This window comes from Arachis hypogaea, chromosome 9 (assembly GCF_003086295.3).
Source record: "Arachis hypogaea cultivar Tifrunner chromosome 9, arahy.Tifrunner.gnm2.J5K5, whole genome shotgun sequence".
Lineage (NCBI taxonomy): Eukaryota > Viridiplantae > Streptophyta > Magnoliopsida > Fabales > Fabaceae > Arachis > Arachis hypogaea.
Genome location: NC_092044.1, coordinates 75,397,766 through 75,406,213, shown reverse-complemented (window position 1 = coordinate 75,406,213; position 8,448 = coordinate 75,397,766). Strand labels below are relative to the sequence as shown.

The 8,448-nt window shown below is 39.8% G+C and overlaps 1 non-coding gene across 1 annotated transcript; it reads left to right on the top strand.

The window, feature by feature from the left end:
* The first annotated feature begins 585 nt into the window (after window positions 1–585).
* LOC112713310 (small nucleolar RNA R71) lies at window positions 586–689 on the top strand. The gene has a single exon (XR_003158284.1). It is a non-coding gene; the product is annotated as a small nucleolar RNA R71 (small nucleolar RNA).
* The last annotated feature ends 7,759 nt before the right edge of the window (window positions 690–8,448 follow it).

The following is an 8,448-nucleotide window of genomic DNA, read 5'->3' as shown; positions in this document are numbered from 1 at the left end:
ACTAGATTGGCTAAATTAGAAGTGTTTTGTTCAGAATTCTCTGTCTGTTGCTGAGAAGATGATGGAAAAGGCTTGCTATTGCTCAGCCTATTGCGTCCACCATTGTTAAAGCCTTGTTGAGGCTTTTGTTGATCCTTCCATGAGAAATTTGGATGATTTCTCCATGATGAATTATAGGTGTTTCCATAAGGTTCACCCATGTAATTTACCTCTGCTATTGCAGGGTTCTCAGGATCATAAGCTTCTTCAGAAGCTGCCTCTTTAGTACTGTTGGATGCATTTTGCCATCCATTCAGACTTTGAGAGATCATGTTGACTTGCTGAGTCAACACTTTGTTCTGAGCCAATATGGCATTCAGAGCATCAATTTCAAGAACTCCCTTCCTCTAAGGTGAACCATTATTTACGGAATTCCTCTCAGAAGTGTACATGAATTGGTTATTTGCAACCATGTCAATAAGTTCTTGAGCCTCTTCAGGCGTTTTCTTTAGGTGAATAGATCCACCTACAGAATGGTCCAATGACATTTTCGAAAACTCAGATAGACCATAATAGAATATATCTAATATGGTCCATTCTGAAAACATGTCAAATGGACACCTTTTGGTCAACTGCTTGTATCTTTCCCAAGCTTCATAGAGGGATTCACCATCTTTTTGTTTGAAGGTCTGAACATCCACTCTAAGCTTGCTCAGCTTTTGAGGAGGAAAGAATTTATCCAAGAAGGCCGTGACCAGCTTATCCCAGGAGTCCAGGCTATCCTTAGGGTGTGAATCCAACCATATTCTAGCTCTGTCTCTTAGAGCAAAAGGGAAAAGCATGAGCCTGTAGACTTCAGGATCAACTCCATTCGTCTTAACAGTCTCACAAATCTGCAAGAACTCAGTTAAAAACTGGTAAGGATCTTCAGATGGAAGTCCATAAAACTTGCAGTTCTGTTGCATTAAAGCAACTAGTTGAGGCTTAAGCTCAAAATTATTGGCTCCAATGGCAGGAATGGAGATGCTTCTTCCATCAAATTTGGACGTCGGCTTTGTGAAGTCACCAAGAATTCTCCTTTGGTGCACGAAATTGCAATAACACTTTTTGCAATCCGCACAACTAACCAGCAAGTGCACTGGGTCGTCCAAGTAATACCTTACGTGAGTAAGGGTCGAATCCCACGGAGATTGTTGGTTTGAAGCAAGCTATGTTTATCTTATTATTCTTAGTCAGGATCAACAACAGTGTTTTTTTTTAGTTCAGTGAAGAAAGGGAAAATGGCATAAAATAAATACTTGTTATGCAGTAATGGAGAATATGTTGGAGTTTTGGAGATGCTTTGTCTGATTTATTCCTGTAATGTAATATTCCATCCATGGAAAAGTGCAAAGTTCCCTCCATGGCAAGCTGTATGTAGGGTGTCACCGTTGTCAATGGCTACTTCCCATCCTCTCAGTGAAAATGGTCCAAATGCTCTGTCACAGCACAGCTAATCATCTGTCGGTCCTCAATCAGGTTGGAATAGAATCCAATGATTCTTTTGCGTCTGTCACTAATGCCCAGCCTTCAGGAGTTTGAAGCTCGTCACAGTCATTCAATCCCGGAATCCTACTAGGAATACCACGGACAAGGTTTAGACTTTCCGGATTCTCATGAATGCCGCCTTCAATCTAGCTTATACCACGAAGATTCTGATTAAAGAATCTAAGAGAAGCTCATTCAACCTGATGTAGAACGGAGGTGGTTGTCAGGCACACGTTCATAGATTGAGGAAGGTGATGAGTGTCACGGATCATCACCTTCTTCATAATTAAGCGCGAATGAACATCTTAGATAGGAACGCACACGTTTGAATGGAGAAATAGAAACAATTGCATTAATTCATCGAGACGCTGTAGAGCTCCTCACCCCCAACAATGGAGTTTAGAGACTCTTGCCGTCAAAGTGTATAAAATTCAGATCTGAAAATGTCATGAGGTACAGAGTTAATCTCTAAAAGTTGTTTAAATAGTAAACTAGTAACCTAGGTTTACAAAAAATGAGTAAACTATGATAGATGGTGCAGAAATCCACTTCTGGGGCCCACTTGGTGTGTGCTGGGGCTGAGACTTAAGCTTCTCACGTGCCTGGGGCTGTTTTGGGTGTTCAACGCCAGGTTGTAACCTGTTTCTGGCGTTGAACTCCAGCTTGTAACCTGTTTCTGGCGCTGGACACCAGGCAGCAGCATGAACTATTATATATTGCTAGAAAGCCCTGGATGTCTACTTTCCAACGCCGTTAAGAGCGCGCCAATTGGACTTCTGTAGCTCCATAAAATCCATTTCGAGTGCGGAAAGGTTAGGATCCAACAACATCAGCAGTCCTTTTTCAGCCTAACTCAGATTTTTGCTCAACTCCCTCAATTTCAGCCAGAAAATACCTGAAATCATAGAAAAACACACAAACTCATAGTAAAGTCCAAAAATATGATTTTTGCCTAAAAACTAATAATATTCTACTAAAAACTAATTAAAACATACTAAAATCTACATGAAATTACCCCCAAAAAGCGTATAAAATATCCGCTCATCACAACACCAAACTTAAACTGTTGCTTGTCCTCAAGCAACTAGATAAAAAAAATAGGATGAAAAGAAATTAAGAAGTAATAATATTTCAGAGTTTTTGAGTGGAGCTCAGATTCTTATTAGATGAGCGGGGCTTGTAGCTTTTTGTTTCTGAACAGTTTTGGCATCTCCCTTTATCTTTGAAATTCAGAATGATTTGCATCCATAGGAACTCAGAATTCAGATAGTATTATTGATTCTCCTAGTGTAGTATGTTGATTCTTGAACACAGTTACTTTATGAGTCTTGGCCGTGGCCCTAAGCACTTTGTTTTCCAGTATTACCACCGGATACATAAATGCCACAGACACATGACTGGGTGAACCTTTTTCAGATTGTGACTCAGCTTTGCTAAAGTCCCCAGTTAGAGGTATCCAGAGCTCTTAAGCACACTCTTTTTGCTTTGGATCACGACTTTAACCACTCAGTCTCAAGTTATTCACTTGGACCTGCATGCCACAAGCATATGGTTAGGGACAGCTTGATTTAGCCGCTTAGGCCTGGAACTATTTCCTAGGGCCCTCCTATCCACTGATGCTCAAAGCCTTGGATCCTTTTCACCCTTGCCTTTTGGTTTTAAGGGCTGTTGGCTCTTATTCCTTTTCTTGATCCAATGATTCCTTGTAAATTTTTTTTTCACTGCTTTTTCTTGCTTCAAGAATCAAATTCATAATTTTTCAGATCATCAATAATATTTTTCGTGTTCCTCATTCTTTCAGGAGCCAATATTCATAAAATTCAAGATAAAAATTATGCACTGTTCAAGCATTCATTCAGAGGACAAAAAGTATTGCCACCACATATAGTTAATTATAATTTTTATTATTAAGAACTCAAAAAAATAAATTACTTCTTTATTCTAATTATCTACTATTTTATTGATGTCTGATGATGATGAGAAAAATAAATTATAACTTAATTGGGAATAAAATCAGAATAGATATACTAATTACTTCTACTACTACTATATATATCTCCTAAGGTAAATTTCTATAATAACACTATCACGGAGTTAAAGCTAAAATTAGAAATCAACAACCTGTGTTTTGAGAAGTAGATGTTCCTCTGATCTGTGGGGTGCTTGGTCCTTCAAGGATTAATTTCTGGCGCTTCAGCTCCCTTAAATCACGCCCTTGCTCTTCTTGTTCCTTAAGCAGTTTGCAAAGCATGCTACTTTGATTGTTCTGTTCTTCCTTTATTTGGTTCATAGCTGCTTGCAATTTGGAAATAGATGCCTCAAGATGTTCCCAATATTCGAATTGAGGAAGTTCTGGGAGGACTTCCTGTGCTCTCCTCTTGATTGGATCATCCTGTAGCTGTTGTCTATCCATTGATATTCTAGTGATTGGCCTCTCAACTGAGATATACTCTGTTATTCCCATCTTCACTCCGGCATCTCTGCAGAGCATAGAAATTAAGCTTGGATAGGCCAATCTGGCATCCTTGGAATTCCTGTTTGCTATTTTGTATAGTTCACACGAGATCAGTTGATGGACTTCTACTTCTTTTCCCAACATGATGCAGTGAATCATCACTGCTCTTTTAATAATAACTTCAGAACGGTTGCTTGTGGGCAATATAGAACGCCCAATGAAATCCAACCAGCCTCTGGCTACTGGTTTGAGATCTTCTCTTTTGAGTTGATTTGGGATGCCAGTTGTGCTGGTGGTCCACCTGGCTTCAGGGATGCATATATCCTCTAGAATCTTGTCCAAGCCTTTATTTACCCTCATCATTCTCCTATTAAAGGAGTCTGGGTCATCTTTCAGTTAAGGAAGCTTAAAGATCTCCCTGATTTTGTCAGGATGGGTATGAACAATCTTTCCTCTGACTAAGGTTCGATGGTCATAGAGGGCAGCTCCAATTATTCTTTGCCTGTCTGTCTGCCATAGATTAGCATAGAACTCCTGAACCATGTTCCTTCCCACTTTCGTTTCAGGATTAGCTAGGATTTCCCAGTTCCTGTTTCGAATTTGTTCTTGGATCTCCGGATATTCATCTTCTTTCAGATCGAACTTGACTTCCGGGATCACTGATCTGAGACTCATTATTTTGTAGTAATGGTTTGAATGTTCTTTAGTTAAGAACTTTCTTTGATTCCAAAGTGGCTTTGGAATATTCTCTTTCTTGCCTCGTGGGTTGGGTTGTTTTCCTTTAGGGGCCATGATTAAAGTGAGTATGTTTTTTGTAATCACGGATAAGCACACCAAACTTAGAGGTTTGCTTGTCCTCAAGCAAAAGAGGAGAGAGAAGAGGGATAGGAGGCGAGCAAGTGTGGAATGGTGGATGAGGAGAGGGACGCCGAAAGTGAATATAAAGGGAGGGGGGTGGGTATTCGAAAATAAGAAAAAGATATAAGATAAGAGATATGGTTTATAAAAGATAAATATGATAAGAAAAGGATATAATTTAAAAAGATATGAATGATATTTAAAAATAAATTTGAAATTTATAGTTTGAAAAAGATTTTAAAAGATAATTAAGTTTGAAAAGAAATTGGAAAAAGAGCTGGATTGGATTGAAAAAAGGTTTATGTTTATGTATGAAGCCATATTATTTAAAAAAAAGGGATTTTAGAAATTAGGGTTTTTAGAAAACTAATTTGATTTGAAGGATGACATTTTGAAACATGTTTATGCAAGAAATCATGAATTGAAACATAAAAAATTAGAAAATTTGTTAAGAAAAACGAATTTTACCTCCTCTCCACCATCCTGGCGTTAAACGCCCAACTGCTGCATGTTTTGGGCGTTTAACGCCCAATTGTTGCTTCTCCTGGGCGTTCAACGCCCAGCTGTTGCTTCTTTCTGGCGTTGAATGCCAGGAAGTCCTTTGTCACTGGGCGTTTTTCTGAACGCCCAGGACGCTATCAATCTGGCGTTAAACGCCCAGAAGGTGCTTCTTTCTGGCGTTCAACGCCCAGATGGCTACCCTTACTGGCGTTGAACGCCCAGTGGGTGCTTCTTTTGGGCGTTCAACGCCCAAAACGTTTCTTACTGGCTTTTCATGCCAGTGAGCTTCCAAATTTCCTGTAACTCTGTGAATTCAATCAATTGCTATTTTACCTTTCGAAGATACTCTGACATATACCTGTAAAAATCAATTAAAAACGAATAAAATTAAATTTTGTGAATGGCTGGGTTGCCTCCCAGCAAGTGCTTCTTTAATGTCATTAGCTGGACTATCACTGAGCTTTTAATTAAGTCTCAGTTTTGAGCATTCTTGCTCAGAATTGCTTTCAAGATAATGTTTAACTCTCTGTCCATTAACAATGAACTTTTTGTTAGATTCATTATCCTGAAGCTCTACGTATCCATATGGTGATACACTTGTAATCACATATGGACCTCTCCACCGGGATTTTAATTTCCCGGAGAATAATTTGAGCCTAGAATTAAATAGTAAAACTTTCTGCCCCGGCTCAAAGACTCTGGATGACAATTTCTTATCATGCCATCTTTTCGCTTTCTCTTTGTAAATTTTTGCATTTTCGAAAGCATTGAGTCTAAATTCCTCTAGCTCATTTAACTGGAGCAATCGTTTTTCTCCAGCTAACTTGGCATCAAGGTTTAGGAATCTGGTTGCCCAGTAGACCTTGTGTTCCAGTTCCACTGGCAAGTGACATGCCTTTTCATACACAAGCTGGTATGGAGAGGTCCCTATAGCGGTCTTGAATGCTGTTCTGTATGCCCACAGAGCATCATCCAAGCTTCTTGCCCAATCCCTTCTACGGTTAATTACAGTCTATTCCAGGATTCTTTTGAGTTCTCTATTTGAGACTTCAGCTTGCCCATTAGTCTGTGGGTGATATGGAGTAGCTACCCTGTGGCTAACTCCATAACGAACCAAAGCAGAGTAAAGCTGTTTATTACAGAAATGAGTGCCCCCATCACTGATTAATACTCTAGGGGTACCAAATCTGCTGAAGATGTGTTTCTGGAGGAATTTTAACACTGTTTTAGTGTCATTAGTGGGTATTGCAATAGCCTCCACCCATTTGGATACATAATCCACTGCCACCAGAATATAAGTGTTTGAGTATGATGGTGGGAAAGGTCCCATGAAGTCAATACCCCATACATCAAACAACTCAATCTCCAAGATCCCTTGTTGAGGCATGGCATAACTGTGAGGCAGATTGCCAGATCTTTGGCAACTGTCACAATTAATCACAAACACTCAGAAATCTTTATAGAGAGTAGGCCAATAGAAACCACATTGGAGGACTCTTGTGGCTGTTCGCTCACTTCCAAAATGTCCTCCATATTGTGATCCATGGCAATGCCATAGGATTCTCTGTGCTTCTTCTTTAGGCACACATCTACGGATTACTCCGTCTGCACATCTCTTGAAGAGATATGGTTCATCCCAAAGATAGTACTTTGCATCTGTGATCAACTTCTTTGATTGCTGTCTACTATACTTTTTGGGTATGAATCTTACTGCCTTGTAGTTTGCAATGTCTGCAAACCATGGCACTTCCTGGATGGCAAAGAGTTGTTCATCCGGAAAGTTCTCAGAGATCTCAGTGAGAGGGAGGGACGCCCCTTCTACTGGTTCTATTCGGGACAGGTGATCTGCTACTTGGTTTTCTGTCCCTTTTTTGTCTCTTATTTCTATATCAAACTCTTGCAGAAGCAACACCCATCTGATAAGTCTGGGATTCAAATCCTGCTTTGTGAGTAGATATTTAAGAGCAGCATGATCAGTGTACACAATCACTTTTGATCCTACTAAATAAGATCTGAATTTGTCAATGGCGTAAACCACTGCAAGCAGCTCTTTTTCTGTGGTTGTGTAATTCTTCTGTGCGTCATTTAAAATATGACTGGCATAGTAAATAGCGTGTAGGAGCTTGTCATGCCTCTGTCCCAATACTGCACCAATGGCATGGTCACTGGCATCACACATCAATTCAAATGGTAATGTCCAGTCTGGTGCAGAGATGATTGGTGCTGTGACCAATTTAGCTTTCAGAGTCTCAAATGCCTGCAGACACTCTTTATCAAAGATAAATGGCGTGTCAGTAGCTAGCAGGTTGCTCAGAGGTTTGGCGATTTTTGAAAAATCCTTTATAAACCTCCTATAGAATCCTGCATGCCCCAGAAAGCTTCTGATTGCCTTAACATTGGCAAGTGGTGGTAATTTTTCAATTACCTCTACCTTAGCTTGATCCACCTCTATTCCCTTGTTCGAAATTTTGTGCCCAAGGACAATTCCTTCAGTCACCATAAAGTGACATTTTTCCCAGTTTAAAACCAGGTTAGTCTCTTGGCATCTTTTCAGAACAAGTGCTAAATGATTAAGGCAGGAGTTGAATGAGTCTCCAAATACTGAAAAGTCATCCATGAAGACTTCCAGAAACTTCTCTACCATATCAGAAAAGATAGAGAGCATGCACCTTTGAAAGGTTGCAGGTGCATTGCACAAGCCAAATGGCATCATTTTGTATGCAAATACTCTAGATGGACATGTGAATGCCGTTTTCTCTTGATCCTGAGGATCTACTGCAATTTGATTATAACTTAAATATCCATCCAGGAAGCAGTAGTATTCATGACCTGTTAGTCTTTCTAGCATCTGGTCTATGAATGGTAAAGGAAAATGATCCTTTCTGGTGGCTGTATTGAGCCTTCTATAATCAATACACATATGCCACCCCGTAACTGTTCTTGTAGGAACCAGTTCATTTTTTTCATTGTGAACAACTGTCATGCCACCTTTCTTAGGGACAACTTGGACAGGGCTCACCCAGGGGCTGTCAGAAATAGGATAAATAATCCCAGCCTCTAGTAATTTAGTGACCTCCTTCTGCACCACTTCCTTCATGGCTGGATTCAGCCGCCTTTGTGGTTGAAGC